The sequence below is a fragment of the Toxotes jaculatrix genome, chromosome 15 (assembly GCF_017976425.1).
Source record: "Toxotes jaculatrix isolate fToxJac2 chromosome 15, fToxJac2.pri, whole genome shotgun sequence".
In the NCBI taxonomy this organism is placed as follows: Eukaryota; Metazoa; Chordata; class Actinopteri; family Toxotidae; genus Toxotes; species Toxotes jaculatrix.
This window is the reverse complement of record NC_054408.1, coordinates 24,822,282-24,838,739: the sequence shown is the minus strand read 5'-3', so window position 1 is coordinate 24,838,739 and position 16,458 is coordinate 24,822,282. Positions and strand designations below refer to the sequence as shown.

Here is a 16,458-nt window from a genome sequence, read left to right as displayed (position 1 = left end):
ATGTTTTGTTTGAAAAAATGTATTGGTAGCATAACACACAAACTTTTATCATTATTTTCAACTATCTCCATTCAGAGCTTGCGCTGCCCCCGAGTGGCCGCAAGTTACAGCAGCTCCTGCTCACCGTTGAGCTTTTTTCCCTTTCTTAGCTCTTATTAGTTTTTTAATAGTTTTTATCTATTAGTTAAACTTTTCTCTTTACCTTAACTGCACTATGAGGACCAAAGTCGCAGTTTTTGCCCTGGTCTTTGTTCTTTTATTACTTTTGTCGTCCGTGTTTGCGTCCGGAGATCGCGGCCATGGACCCATTGTTTACACTAGGGATCAGCTGATGGCGCTTCGTAACACAGCGGTGCTGCCCCAGGAGAGACCCGACGTCCCCCGTGAACTGAGAAGGAGGAGACGGGGATGTCGTGCCGGAGTTCGGCGTCAGGCTAGGAGGAGAAGATACAGACCGGTTCTTCCGTCTGTAGTCATGGGGAACGTGAGATCTCTTCCCAACAAGATGGACGAGCTGGCGGCGCTGACCCGGCACCAGAGGGAATACCGAGAGAGCAGCATCATGATGTTTACGGAGACATGGCTGAACGCGCTAACTCCGGACACCAACATAGCCCTGGATGGATTTCTCTTGGTGCGGTCGGACAGGACAGTGGAGAGCGGTAAGAGGAAGGGTGGAGGGCTAGCTGTGTTTGTAAACAACAAGTGGTGTAACCCTGGGCACATCACTGTTAAAGAACAACTCTGCTATAAGGACATTGAGCTGCTAGCTATTAGCATGAGGCCATATTATTTACCGAGGGAATTCTCGCATGTTGTTATTATTGCGGTGTATGCCCCCCCCTCTGCAAATAGCGACACGGCCCTTGATGTCCTTCACTCTGCAGTCAGCAGACTGCAGACACAGCACCCTCATGCCCTTTTCCTTATCTCGGGGGACTTCAACCATGTGTCTCCATCGTCCACTCTGACCACTTTCTCACAATATGTTACCTGTCACACCAGAGAAGATAGGACACTGGACTTATTCTATGCCAACACCAAGGAGGCATACTCGTCATCACCACTTCCTCCTCTGGGCAGATCCGATCACAACCTGGTGCACCTCCTGCCTGTGTACAAACCACTTGTGCACAGACAACCAGCTGTGACCCGCACTATAAGAAGATGGTCCCCTGAGTCTGAGGAGGCTCTGAGGGACTGCTTTGAAACCACTGTGTGGGACGAACTCTGCAATCCTCACGGGGAGGACATTGACAGCCTGACTCACTGCATAACGGACTACATTAATTTTTGTGTGGACAACACTGTACCCACCAGGACTGTACGGTGTTTTCCAAACAACAAACCATGGATTAACGCTGACATAAAGGCTCTCCTGAAGGAGAAGAAGAGAGCCTTTAGGTCAGGCGACAGGGAGCAACTGAAGGAGGTGCAGAGAGAGCTGAGGAGGAAGATCAGAGAAGGGAAGAGTAGCTACAGAAAGAAGATGGAGGACCAGCTGCAGAGGAACAACATCTGTGGAGTCTGGAGGGGCCTTAAAACCATCTCAGGGCACAGGGAACCAGACTCTCAGACTGTGGGGGATCAGAAGTGGGTGAACGACCTGAACTTGTTTTTCAACAGGTTTGACCAGTCACCCAACCCTCCCTCCCCCCAGTTGCCTCTGCTGCAGCCCCCCTTGTCGGCACCTCCAGGTTACTGCTCCATCCCCCCTCCTGCAGGTCTCAGCTCACAATCACCCCCCACTGCCCTTGCTCCTCCAGGACACTGCCCCACCCCCCCTCCTGCAGAACCCAGCTCACAACTACCCCCCACTGCCCCTACTCCTATTCCAACCCGCTCAGCCACCCCCCCCCCTACCCTCATGACTTCAATCACCCAGTCCCCATGTTCCAATCTGTCCCTCTCTACAGACCAGGTGAGAAGGGAGCTCAGAAGGATCAGCGCGAGGAAGGCTACGGGTCCGGACGGAATCAGCTCCAGGCTCCTCAAATCCTGTGCAGACCAGCTCTGTGGGATTGCGGGGCATGTCTTCAACCTCAGCCTGAAGTTGGGAAGAGTTCCACAGCTGTGGAAAACATCCTGTGTGGTACCGGTGCCTAAGACAGCGCACCCGAACCACCTCTTCAATAACTATAGGCCTGTGGCACTTACATCACACTTGATGAAGACACTGGAGCGACTAGTACTCTCCCATCTCCGCCCCCTGGTGAGGCCGTCGATGGACCCATTGCAGTTTGCCTACCAGCCTGGTATTGGAGTGGAGGACGCTGTCATCTTCCTCCTGCACAGAGCTCTCTCTCACCTGGAGAAGCCCGGCAGCACTGTGAGGATCATGTTTTTCGATTTCTCCAGTGCCTTCAATACCATACAGCCGCTGCTCCTGAGGGACAAGCTGGAACACTCGGGAGTGGATCACCACATCTCGACCTGGATACTGGACTACCTCACCAACCGCCCACAGTATGTGAGGACAAAGGACTGTGAGTCTGACATGGTGGTCAGCAGTACAGGGGCTCCACAGGGAACAGTCTTGGCTCCTTTCCTGTTCACCCTGTACACGGCAGACTTCATGTACAGGACAACCAACTGCCACCTGCAGAAGTTCTCCGATGACTCTGCCATCGTCGGCCTCATCACAGACGACGATGACAGGGAGTACAGAGAACTGATCCAGGACTTCGTGGACTGGTGTCGGCGGAATCACCTCCAGATCAACTCAGGGAAAACCAAGGAGCTGGTGGTGGACTTCCGCAGACGCAGCCACCCCCCCCCAACACCAGTGAACATCCAGGGAACGGACATTGAGAGTGTGGTCTCTTACAGGTACCTGGGTGTTCACCTGAACAATAAACTGGACTGGACTGATAACACTAATGCCCTATACAAGAAGGGTCAGAGCAGGCTCTACCTTCTTAGGAGACTCAGGTCCTTTGGAGTGCAGGGGGCGCTCCTCAGGTCCTTCTTTGACTCTGTTGTGGCATCAGCCGTTTTCTATGGTGTGGTCTGCTGGAGCAGCAGCATCTCTGCGGCGGACAGGAAGAGACTGGACAAACTGATCAGGAAGGCCAGCTCAGTCCTGGGTTGCTCCCTTGACCCAGTGCAGGTGGTGGGAGAGAGGAGGATGGTAGCAAAGCTATCATCAATCATGGTGAATGAGTCCCACCCCATGCAGGACACACTGACTGCACTGAGCAGCTCCTTCAGTGAGAGGCTTCTTCACCCCAAGACAGTGAAGGAGCGTTATCGCAGGTCCTTCCTTCCTGCGGCTGTTAGACTGTACAACCAGCTGTGCTGAGCAAACCACATGCACAAAACCACTTGCACACATACTCTGTTCTGGACTTAATAACTGGTGCTTTATGTGCAGCCTTCTTCTTCTTCTTTTTCATACTGTTTGCTGTTTATAGTATTTATTATTACTGTGTATTATTGTGTAAATCCTGAGTGTTTTTTCTGCTGCTGTAACAGTGCAATTTCCCCATTGTGGGACTATTAAAGGTTTATCTTATCTTATCTTATCTTAAGATTACTAACTCACGTCTCTAAAAGGACAGCAGAGCTTAACAGCATCTGGATGACTGAGGTAACCAGACACACTCTTCACACCCTGCAGCCAATTAACACACTCATCTATAATTTAAAAGTATCGATCTGCAGCAGCAGCAGCAGTGCTAATTGTGAAAAGACTCAGATTGCACTTGGTGTGAAGAGCAGAACATGAATGTCACAGTCACTATGAGACACTGGGAAAGTATACTGAGATTACTTCACTCCCCCTTGGGTTGTATTGAGTGTGCTGTATATAAAGCATGCTGTCATCATGTACCCTGCTAACTTTAGAGAGGGGTTTTTGGGAAACTTGTGTAATAAGTGAAAAGATTATTCTACCTTAGGTTTCATTGCTGGAAATATAATATCACCTCTTTTTTTGCTGAAATGTGCCATTAGCACCGGAAGGGTTGGGCAAACCAACTGTGTTGAAGGAGCCACGGATACTGACTACAGTGGCCCAGGAAAAGGACAGTGCTGAGCCCACAGATTACTTATCCCCACTGGTTATGATTGTCAGGTGTCCTGGTGTTAGAATGCTGGGCACCGTGGCAAACGCCATTCTTGGGTCCCCTGCTCTGACAGTGTACATGATCATCTGTGATTCCATCATCAGGCACGTAAGGCAAAACTTGGAAAAAAGACAATGTTGTTTTGGACCTACTGTGAACAATTTGGCTGAAAAAATCCCCAGCCTTTAGAAAAACTGTTCCACTGCTACTAAGTTAAGTGCCTGAACTGCTGAAACAAGTTTTTAACCATCTTTTTAACTTGCTGAAAGAAACCTTCGGGGAAAGTCTTTTTCTTTTCTCTGGTCCAATTCCTACACTGGGCTGTGGGATTGGTGTAGACTTCTCAGCTTGCAGACATGGCTCCACTCATACAGACTTATATAAAATTTTAATATCTTTTGGGAACGTTCCTTGTGTTTTAGAACAAAGGTCTTCACCTGAGCCTTCTGGGTTCATGAATGTTATCTGCAGACACTCTCCACAGTGTCTCAGCTTCTCCAAGTGAATGACTGTCATTAAAAACACCTGTGCCACTGTGACACAGATGTGGTCTCTTCCCCTCTGCCTGATCGCTGAAGTCTGACCCACAAATCATGTGTTTTCTCTTGTAGAGAAGGTAGGAAAGGCAGGGAAACAGCTGCAATACTCTACTGTAACTCTAAAGGGTAGAAACACTGACCTAGGAGCAATTTCTTCTTTTGAGTATAACGCAGTAAGCTTGATCTGCCAGCCATCCCCATTGTATGTAACAATTTACAGACTGACAAAACCCTGTCTCTTTCTCTGGTTGAGCTCTCTGAATTTCTTACATGCTTTCATGCAAAATATAATGCAAGGGGTAAAATAAAATCTGTCTTCTTCCTGAGATGACCTCAAATTTCTTTGTATATTTCGTTAGGATCCAGATTTACATCTACTCCATCCTTAGCTGACAGTCTCCTTGATGCTTTTAAAATATGTTGACTGCAGCCCCTGACCCTGTTGTACTACTTAAAATTAGAAAAACAATTACAAAGAGGCCGCCCGGTTAGCTCAGTTGGTAGAGCATGAGACTCGATCTCTCGGGGTCGTGGGTTTGAGCCCCACTCCGGACGGTACCACCTCCCGTGGGCTCACCACCTGTGGGAGGTGCAATAGGACTTCGGTGTATTGTGGACTGGGTGGGAGTCGCCCCTGTGACCTGGGCCTGGACCCAGATAAGCGGCAGATGATGACATGACAATTACAAAGAGGAACACGCCACAAAAGAACCATGAAACAACTAAATCAAATAGCGACTGTCAGATTTCAGAGTGCATATGCTCCAAAACTAAAAGATGTGCATGCAGAGATTTTATTTTTTTTTTAAATTATAGTACAGCAGTTTATACTACCAAGCTATTTTATTTAGTCTAGAACAGGCAACTCCAGAATGCTTTATAATGCTATCCCTCACTTCATTAACCCTGTTACAGACCATAGCTACCATCTTATTGCTTCTAAATGTGATGAATTTGCAGACTACTTCAAAGAGAAGACAGCCAACATCAGGGCTAATATCTGTACACTCCACAATACTAATATGCTGAAGAAACACCTAGCATGAAGTGTGAAGCGCTGCTGGACAGTTTTAGCCTGGCTGATGCTGAGAAGCTCAGGGAAATCGTCGCAACACTGAAACCCTCTACCTGCACCCTTGACCCCATCCCAACCTCCTTTTTTAAAGATGTTTTTATTTCATTGTCTGAGGAGGTCTGTATAGTTTTTAACCGTTTAAGGCGTGTTCCCTATAGCATTTAAGTGTGAATTTGTGAAGCCTCTTTTAAGGAAAAGGCCTTGATCCCTTGATACCCAGCAACTACAGAGCAATCTCCAATCTAACATTGATAAGGAAAATTTTAGAAAAACTAGTACACATTTGATTAATTAGTGCTATTAACTCAAACCGAGATAAACCTTCAGTTGGTACTACTCGATCTGAAAGGCTATTGATACAGTTGATCAGATAATGATTTTAAATAGACAGAGGAATCACACCGGGCTGTTGGACGCTGTTTTAACTGGTGGTCCTCTTATCTTTTTAGATTTTAATGTCTGGATGTCACAAAGTTATAAGTTCTAAAGCTCAGAGACAGAAACAGGTTGCAAACTTAAGTTCCTTACCCCGAGTCAACGAGCAGGCAACCTTTTTTGTGGTCTTTGGTACTGTAATTCTCTGCTATCTGGTCTACCTAAAAATGGTATATATCAGCTACAGCTGATTCAGAACTCTGCAGCCCAGGTGTTGACCGAGAGCAGAAGGAGAGAACACATTACACCTCCCAGCATTGGTTCCTGTCAGTTTCTGTTTTGATTTTTAAATTCTTTCACTTGTATTTAAAGCACTTAATGGTCTTGACACATACTGGATGTCTCATGCTTACAGTCTATGAACCAGTTCATAGTTCACAGTTCCAAAGTGCTGGACTAAAACCTTTTGCGGAAGGAGCTTTTAGCTTTTATGCTCCCAGCTGCTGGAACAGTCTTCCTGAGGACCTGAGAGCAGCTGGAAGCTTTGAACTCTTTAAACATGCCTGTCTTTTGATTCAGTGTGGTTTTATAGACATCACTTACACCAATTTCATTTATTTTTTCAGTTCAGGTTAAAAGACCATCTTGACCTCTTTGCAGTCACACAGTGAAAGTCACACCAGATTGCATTGGTTTTTCAAAGTTTTTTTAAAAAACCAATCAATACTGCTGATGACATAACGATATAATCCTGATTATGTGGTATTGATCGTACAGTGGGTCTATTTTTGCAGGTGTGGGGCCTGACATTCACTTGTTTGCAAACAACATACATATACTTTATATGCAAGTGAATTTCACACTTCTTAAAGCTGATGTGAATTATAAAATTTAATGATGCCAGTCATTTGTAACTGACACAGTATTTATCTGCATTTAGCAGAAGTAGTTCTGATTTTCCATCACACCTCCTCTGAATCTGTATAGGAAGACAATCAGTGCTGCAGTTGTTCTTAAAATAAAGATTAGACAGCACAGCCTGCTGCAGTGGGTAAAGAACAACCACAGATGATCTGTTCTTCATTAATCATAAATGAGCTGCAAACATGTAAAACTATGCTCTTAAAGCCAAAAAATGTCAGCAAAACAAATCATACTGCAAATGTTTCTGCCAAACAACAGACCGCCTGCTCACCAAGAATATTCTGATGCACATCCCTTACAGGCCCGATGTACCCACTTCACTGCAGTGTACAAAAAGAAAAAAAAAAAAAATCTCATTTACTGCAACACAGATGTGTCATTTTTTTTGTGCTAGATTTTGTGCTTCCTTTTTTTCTGTTCAGCTGATTTAAATTTCAAAAACAACTTTCCTAAAACTTCTGTTTGGTCTGGTCCAGAGCAGCTGAGGATCAAACTCTGTCTTCTTCTCCAACGAGCTGACTTCAAAGGCTTCAGTGCATCAGCTGAGAGTGTGGAGAGCAGCTGTTTGAAGTCCAGCAGGTCAGATGGTCGAGGACATGAAGGCTCCATAATGAGTCCAGTCGAATTTCAAACATAAAAGAATCATTTGGCTCATCCTCATTTCAGCAGGTTACACTGGGTCATACAACATCCTACTCAATGTAGTTAATACACTTTTAAAATTATCCACACATTTTCTCTCTTCTTTGTGGATGGACAAATCAGACCCACACACAAACCACCAGACATGACGGACTAAGCTACAAAAGTACGTTTTAATAAACTGGACTGGAGAAAATACACTGGACTTTTACGGCAGCTACATCATCTTACAGAGAAGGTCTCAGGGGCCACACCGGAGGACAGAGTTTTTTTTTTTTCCCTGACCTAGACTGAGGCTGTTTCTGTCTTCTGTCTGCTGATGGTTTTATGGTGGCTGGAGGAGGAGGGAGGAGGCTGCAGTCACCCAGAGTGCTGCTGGTTAATGACCCATCATCTCAGGGAAATGCTGTAACCTCCACGCTCATGATGGAGCTGACAGCTGCTGAACACCGCTGCCCTCACATGCCTCAGCAACATAAAGGTAAAGAGTGAACATGTTCAGATCAATATCCTGGGAATGAGTGCATGTAAACAACATTAACACATAATACTTACACTATACAATCTCTCTCTTTTCCATTATCCGTTCCTGGTGATAAGCTTCCATGTCTTCTTTGCTTTTAGCGGTGAGTCTCCATGTTTTTTAGGAACTCGCTCCCTGGCAGCTCCACTATCTGATGTGGTTTTCTTGTGACTACAATAATATGTTTTTCATTGCGGAGATGGGCCAGATGTGTCTGCAAACCACATAGCAGCAGCAGTTGCAGGGTGATATATGGCAGCTGAGTCCCCTGTGTCAGGTGACAGAGATAATAGTAGCCACATCCTCTCAGAGGAGGGAGTCCTCCTGCTCCGGGATAATGAGGTCGGCTCTCTGCGGTGTGTCTCTGCAGCCCTTCGGACACCCGATCTGTCGCCCCGCAGCTCTGAAGGCTTCTGGACAACTTTGAAAGCCTTTTTACTCCGAGAAAACACGGGGCAGATGAGAGCACTCGGTTTAGGAGTAATGGGAGGAGAGGCTCCATTAGACTCTGTGCACTCACCTATTATAAACAATCTTCACGACCAGACATCGGCTGCTGTTAGAGGACAAAAGAAAAGATGTCCTTCATGTTAAGTTGAAGTCACTTTTAATACATTTCACATCTCTCTTATCAAACATAAGCTTGTTTTAAACTCTGACAAAACAGAATGTGTGCTAAGGTCACAGCCTATTGTCCCTCTCCACACTGCTCAGGGTTCTCTAACTGAAACAGCTGAATGTTAGAAACTCTCACTTTTAAGACCCACTTTAACACCAGACAAGCAAACTTAAGAAAATTTGTATTGAAAGACATCATCCTTCTCTTTTGGTGGTTTATAGATATGGTTGTACAGTCTGCAGGTTTGTCTGCTCTTGAGTGATGGTGATACTGTATATATGCAGCCTCTCCCTCCACCTTAAAGCCTCTCGATGATGTGTGTGTGACAGTGCACTGCAGTTTATCACAGTCAATAAATTCCATACTCACCTCTGCATCTCCTATCACAAGGTGGGCTGGTCCTCCTTAACTGACAGAAGGGAATTGCAGTACATGTTATTTATCTCACTGCCTCACTGCCTCTGCTCTCTGGTCTCATATAAATACAGGACCTGCAGTGTCAGGTCACAGATTATTTCAACATTAGCTCTGTTACGTTTGGAAGAAGTGGTTTCAAATAGGATGCTCCCCACATATGGAATGAACTGGAACTAACATCATTCAGTTCACCAGACGATTGTAAAAGACCAAACTCAAGTATTTGCAGTTCCACTTCCACTAAATTGCTTTTCCTAATGTGAAACTAATGTCTAACTTGTGCATAATATTATGTAATTGTCAATAAATTATATAGTGTTAGCACATACTTAATTTAGCTTGAACTTATTTTAGTTCTCTTTTATGTAAAACACTTTGTGCTGCACTCCGTGCCTGAGTGGTGCTGTGTAAAACGTACCATTGTCATTTTTCGTATTTAGACCTGATCACAGACGCAGACAGTTTTCACATCAGTGGCGCTGACGCCACCACACGGTGTCAGCTGACAGAGCCTATGGATGACTTCTCATCAAGTTCACACAAAGCATGAAAGGAAATGATTAACAGCTCGTCTGATTGACCGTAAATCACTTAGCAGCCGTAATCACTCTCATGTTTGAAATGGAGATTGGCTGAATATTTATAGATTCCTGATCTGATGGCTGTCCAACTTTTCACAGCTCTGTTTTTCTCAAGTGTTCCACAGTGCACTGTTGAGTCGCAGCTCTTTAAAGCTCCTATGCAGATTAATGCTAATGTCGTCTGTTTAGGAATTCAGACGACAGCACCGAGCCGCGGAATGGGTGATGAATTCATCAAGGAATAAATGAAGCAGAGCTTCACACCAGGAGCCCTGAATCTCATCCTGAGTATTAAACCCAAATCTGTGCGTCTGGATCTGCAAACACTGCAGCACTTCTTACTGTTGATGTTACACGGAGGGGAGTCATTTGGGAGGGGTCTCACTGAGAAATCATCTGTAATCGATCTGCCTTTAGCATCGTGAAGAGCCTGTGGAAGAAACAAACAAACAAACAAAAAAACATTCATTGTTATTGTCATTTTTTAAAATCCAGGTTCAACAGAATCATTTACAGATAATCTGCCTCATGTATTTTAGGGTTGCTTCATTTGAAGGACTGTGAGCAATCTGAAGACATGTTGCTGGAAACTACTGACTTTTACTGTAGATGACGGAGAACATTCACAAGAAAAGTACCCAAGATGAGATAAGAAGTATGTGAACCCTGTGGAATGATCTTGTTTCTATATGAATTGGTCATAAAACATCATCTGATCATCATCGTCAAGTCACGAGTATAGACAAACACAATGTGATTAAGCTAACAACACACTGCACTCCTGCTGCATCACCCAGACAGTCATCCTTCATTATTATTATTATTATTATTACTATTATTATTGTTATTAATATAATTGTCATACTCTGCCATGTGCAGTGTGGCAGGTTTTGGGATCTGGTTTGGTTCCCTTCTGAACAAAGAAGGTCTAACAATCCTGCGAGTTCACTGCCTCATCTGCTGCACTGTGTCAGCGAAGACCAGCCAGACTTAGTCACAGTGCCATCTCATTCTGGTTTGCATTACTGGCACAAATAAGTCGTAATCATTGTTGATCTGATTTGTCCTTTTTCATGTCCATGTCAAGGATAGAGTAACATGCTGTGAAATGTTTCCATTAAGACTTTTCTTTATTTTCTTGTAAGTCATAGGGTATTAACCCCAGATAAAAAATGATGTTGGAAGTCCAGCGTTACATCGAGTCAAGCTGAGGTTATTCCCTCCAGCACATTGAGAATGTCAGTTTTTCCTTTAGCTTAAAAAAAAAAAGCTAATCTCAGTTCACAGCCTACCTGATTCTGAGGTAAAAGTATCAGGAGGCTTGTGTGGTTTCACCGGACAGTAATCTGTTTAAACAGGATTGAAGCTCATATGGTAATGTATTCAACCCTCCAGGTCTGACTGTGCAGAGCAGTGCTAGGTGTCCTTATCTCATTTTAAACTAAGGTCGTTCACAGTCACATTCATGCTCTGTGAAATTATGAGCCTCGTCTGCTCTCAAGGTTGGACACCGGCAGAACCATTCGAGGCTCAAATGCTTGCTCAATTTGTTTCTTCTTCTGCCTTATACAAAAGCACCACATCATAAAATAATGAGGAAAATAATTTGTATTACATAACATCAGTCATTACAGATGTTGGAAATGTGTTGAAAACCCTGAACACGTTTTAAAAACAAATACAGCCATTGCTCGGACCCTTCACTCCAAACCAAAACATACAGATTGTACAAATGTCATCTTTTCATGAGCTCAGAAAAAAACATCTGTTTTCAACTTTGTGACAGTGTGTTTTCCAGTTGTTACAGAAGTGAGAGTACACACCTACAGTTATGACTTCTGTTATTTTTCCCTCTGTAAGTGTACTCTGAACTCTGACTATGGACTTACATGACTATGGACTTCAACTGCAAACTCTCATCTTAAATCAGTGAGTATTTTCAGATGTGGAAAGTGATCCATGTTGTAATTATAGTAAATTGATCGACTGCCAATTTCAGAGGACCAAAGGTTAGTGGACACATTCCTGTAAACCTAAATAAAGAGGTCACATTTCATACTTGGTTGCAGAATCCTGGAGTATGATGGCCAAACAAAAAATAATCAGAACCTTATAGATTCACTTTGACTGTGAATTCCTAAAACCTGTTCTTTCAGTGAGCAGGGTCTGAAGTCTGAATGATGGAAAAAAAAGGGTAATGTGTAGGTGTGTGGACATAAATGTCTGACCTGTGAATGTGTGAAGGAATGTATGAATGTGTAGACAGATTTGCAAGTGTACTGAGATTTGTAAAAGAAACTGTAAATGTGTACACAATGTACATGCAAATAAGATATATACATCTGCAATTAAAAAAATCTGGATGTACGGTAAATGTCATTTTAGTGTGTGTAGTAAAATGTGAATTTGAATTTTAATATGCACTTATTAAAAAGGGGGCATATAATCCATGCAATGGACCTCCCATGTCTTTCTTTTTTTTTATAATGTTTACATAAAGTTAAATTTAGTGACTACCATGTTCTAACAGGATAAATGATAGATAGATATTAAGTCCGACATAGAGGAATAGAGAAATAGAGGATGGTTTTGCTTACTTCACTTAGTGGACTCCAGACTTAAGGCAAACTCTCTATGGATCCTCTCTGAGGCATTGTGTGTTACCTAGGTAACAGGTTCTGCCGATGTCTCTCAGTTGTTTCAGGTTTTGAAGTCTGCCAACAGACTTCTTTCTCCTGGCACCACTGTGGATTTCTCAGTAGGCTGTCAGGAAGTCGTTGTGTGTCTCTGACGGGCTGATGGTGGAGATGAAAGTGATGATTACAAATTACTGAACCTGACTTTCATTGGATAACTTTAGAAGAGATTCAAAAATCTTCAAAGTCAAATTGTCGTCATTATTGAAAATTTTAGTGCAAATAGCAAAGTGGCACAAAGCCAAAAAACGAAAAAAAAGCAGGATGGCAAAAAGTGCTGCTCAAAGAATGAGGCTGTTTGTCTCAGGGGTCGTACCCATCTTCTCCCTTTGTCTCAGCTGGAGAAGCGAGTACTTTACTCACAAAAATCACACATCTGACTTCAACCACGACCCATTAAACATGAAAATAAAATAACACATGAACCTAACAGTGCTATTAATGATAGAAATGATGCAAATGGGAATTTCAGATCAGTACATGATTCACCTGCCTTCAACATAATGCAAATACTTAACCGATCAAACACACGGTAAACAGATTCTAAGACTATCAATACACGAATGCAGATTGTACAATAGATAATAATGATGAAAACAAAGAGACCACACAGAACATTTTGTGTCTGTCATGTGTGGAGGGGATTAATTAGACATAGTCACTGGGAGGCAGTATGTTTACAAACTTAAAATCTGGCTCAGATCTTGAAATACACATCTCAGCTTCCCTAAAGCTGATAAATCTGAGTCTGCATCTGATTCCCTGAAAACATTTGTTAAAGAACATTAACTGGATTACAGAGTGGACAGACAATCGGTTCATATCATTTCATACATGTTCTGAAAAGAAGAAAATGCTAGTTCCTAGGCAGGGTTTGAATTCAGAGTGAGTTATGTTAGAGGTCTGTGATCTTGAAGCTTGGGACCCTGTAGAGAGTGGGAATGTGTCCTGCAGTGTCCTGAATTCCTGGTGCGGAAAAAGGTTCATACTTTACTCATAATTCCAGTCTTAGTTGTGTTGTTTCCTCCGAGGAGAATAAGAATCAAATATCAATCAGAGATGAGGCTTACTGTGACATGATGAGCTTCATTTCCCCTCTATGGAGGTACTGTGTGTTTATTCTAATTTGTTTTGTGTATTTGATTGTGAGCTGGTCATAAATTCCTTTGACATACTAAACGCTGATTTGTTTTTAGGACAAAGATCTCTTTGTCTCTGTTACCTGTCCATGCAGTGGCAGTTTTTGGCATGGGCAAACCTGGCATCCGCCCAGGGCGGCATCACATGGGGGACGGCACAACCACGTGAAAAAAAAAAAAAAAAAATCATCTGCGCTGCTAAGCGGTTTTCTATTATCTATCGTATTACATGTCTGTTACATATGGGTGAAGACTTAAAGTGCTTCAAGAGAACAGTTATTCTTCTCTAGCTATGCCTCTCAGTCTTATTACATATGGCTTTGAACCTGCCACAGAAGCATATCTACATAAAGCAGCCTCTCAATACCAAAACCAACTCTTAAAAAAAGCACCTTTTATGTAGAAATGTAAAAAATAGTTTCCCTCATAATTGAAGGAACAAGAAAAGATTTGTACACATTTACATTTTACACTTTAAGAAATCTGCTCTCTGCACACAATGTAACCACCATCATACCCCCATAGTTTATGCACAGCAGAACTTTGAGCTAAATATTGATGCTAGCATGGCACTATGCTCACAGGGATAATGCTAACATACTGATATTTAGCAAGTATTACATTTACCGTGCTCACCATACTATTATTTGCTAAATAATAGCATTAAACACAACATACAGGCTGTGTCATTAGTTTTGCAGTTATTTGGTCATAAACCTAGAGGTGATTCAGCCCTAAACATCCTCATCTGCACACTTTAGTTGTGTGAATGTGAGTGTGTGCTGGACACGCACTGCTTTTCGAAATACTATTTTCCACACAAAAATGCAAAAACCAGAATTTTCAAGTCAAACGTTTTGCAGCTTGAGCATTTATCTCACAGAACTTGTAAGGACTCAGCACTTCTACACTGTTTTCTCTCTCCATTTTTCTCCATTTACCTTCAGTGGAAGCAGGTCTGGAGATTCTGAAATGAGCTGAACTTCAGCCAGCAGCTAAGAATTTGCATTTGCCTGGAAGCATCAGATCAAGGTGTCAAGTAGTTTACACCAGTCTGCTGGTTTAAGTAAAGTCTGGCATTGCTAAATGCTAAAAACTGAAAATGACGAGCTGTAGCTGAAGGCTGTCTGACAATCTGGGGTTAGAAGAAAGTCGTCTGGAGATTATTTAATACAGAAACATCTCCCAAGAACGAAACATTGTCTTTGTGGTGGAGGAAAGCCAATATGTGAATGTGGAGTATATGTCAGTGGCATCTTATCTTTAAAACGCTTTCAATTTTGCTGTCAGCCTCTCAGTTCTATGGATCTCGGTGCAGGCAAGATCCAAGGATGCGATTTTCGTGCTTCTCTTTTGAAGAAATCATTTCTGAGATAGCAGTAGCACTTGAGAGAGAAAAGACTGACTGTGGTGGTTTCAGTTGGATAGTTTCAATCATGGTAAATGGATTTTCTAAATGCCAAAGTAGCTGCTTTATAGATCGGTCCTCCCAGAGACGAAAGCAAACTCATTTAGCTGGAATATCACTGACTGCTGGGAGGTCTCCAAGTATTTCCACAACACAAATCTAGAGAAAATGAGGGGTTCATCCTGTCCCTGTGTGAAACATTCCTCCATATCTGATCTGTGATGAATTGTTTCAGAGCTGCTGCCAGTTGAGTGCATCTCATGCTTTAATTCTTCCCTCCGTTTGCTGCCCGTTGGTTTTAATCACTTCACTTCAATCAGGAAACATTTCTATTTCTAAAAAAAAGGGAGAAAAGGGAGGTTGTCCTTTTAGTGTATAATTAATGGAGAAATAAATAGGCAAATTATCTTCAAAATGCTAAAAGATCTAAGTTCTCTCTTAAATAAATAAAGGACCATGTCAAAATAACAAGAATAACCAAGTTTCTGTTTTTAACTGAAACGTTTTCAAGGGGATACAAGGCAAATAAAGTACAAAAAGGAAAACCAGAATCTTAAAGGTTCCCAGAAGATTTTTTGTCTATTATAGTAAACATAAACTCTCTCTCTCTCTCTCTCTCTCTATATATATATATATATATATATATATATATTATTTTATTTTATTTTTTTTGTCTATTGTTGGGCATTTTGGAGGCATACAAACAGACCGGCAGCCATTTATTTAGTCTCACTTAACATGTATCAAGAATACAGGAATATATATCTAACATATCAGGCCGAGGCTTCAAACTTTAATAAACTGTATGTGAAATCTTAACTTTTTTTAATCAGTTAACAGCACAGAACAATCAAAATATTTTGTTCGCCTTTAATCCCTCTATAGACCAGTAAAATGCAACCTGTTCAAAATGCAATCATGCAAATGAAAAATGTTCATGTTATGAGAGCATCTTGACATAACAAGTCAGCAACTACGCACACAAGTAATTTTTCAGTCTCTGAACCTTGTTGGAAAGGTTTCCAGGATCCAGCTCCAGCAGTAATTTCTGGAATACCTCAAAACTGTACTTGAGTTTTTTGGGGTACTTCAAATCATAGGTTAGCCCCAACAGATAGCAGCAGGCTCTGCCAAGGCTTCCAAGGCCGCGGAGGACAGTGATGCCCTCAATCACAATCCCAGCCTCAGTAGGTTCACTGACAGATGCAGCTCGGTTCCACAGCAGGTAGATTTTCATTGGTTCTTCTGCCAACTCCTCTTGAACAATGACTGGTCCATCGACAGTACTCTGCAGACACAGAAAACTAATTAGGACACACTCTCAGCCTGCATTTTACAAGACAGACACACACAAAGTTTATGATCTAGCCTAATAGTCATATGTGATTACACTGGCCAAAATTTCCAGGATTTCTTATCCAATCATTTGTAGGCAGGCTATGAATATATAAAC

At 42.6% G+C, this 16,458-nt stretch overlaps 1 non-coding gene across 1 annotated transcript; it reads left to right on the top strand.

The window, feature by feature from the left end:
* Positions 1–5,088: 5,088 nt before the first annotated feature.
* Positions 5,089–5,161, top strand: trnas-cga. The gene has a single exon. It is a non-coding gene; the product is annotated as a tRNA-Ser (tRNA).
* Positions 5,162–16,458: the final 11,297 nt, after the last annotated feature.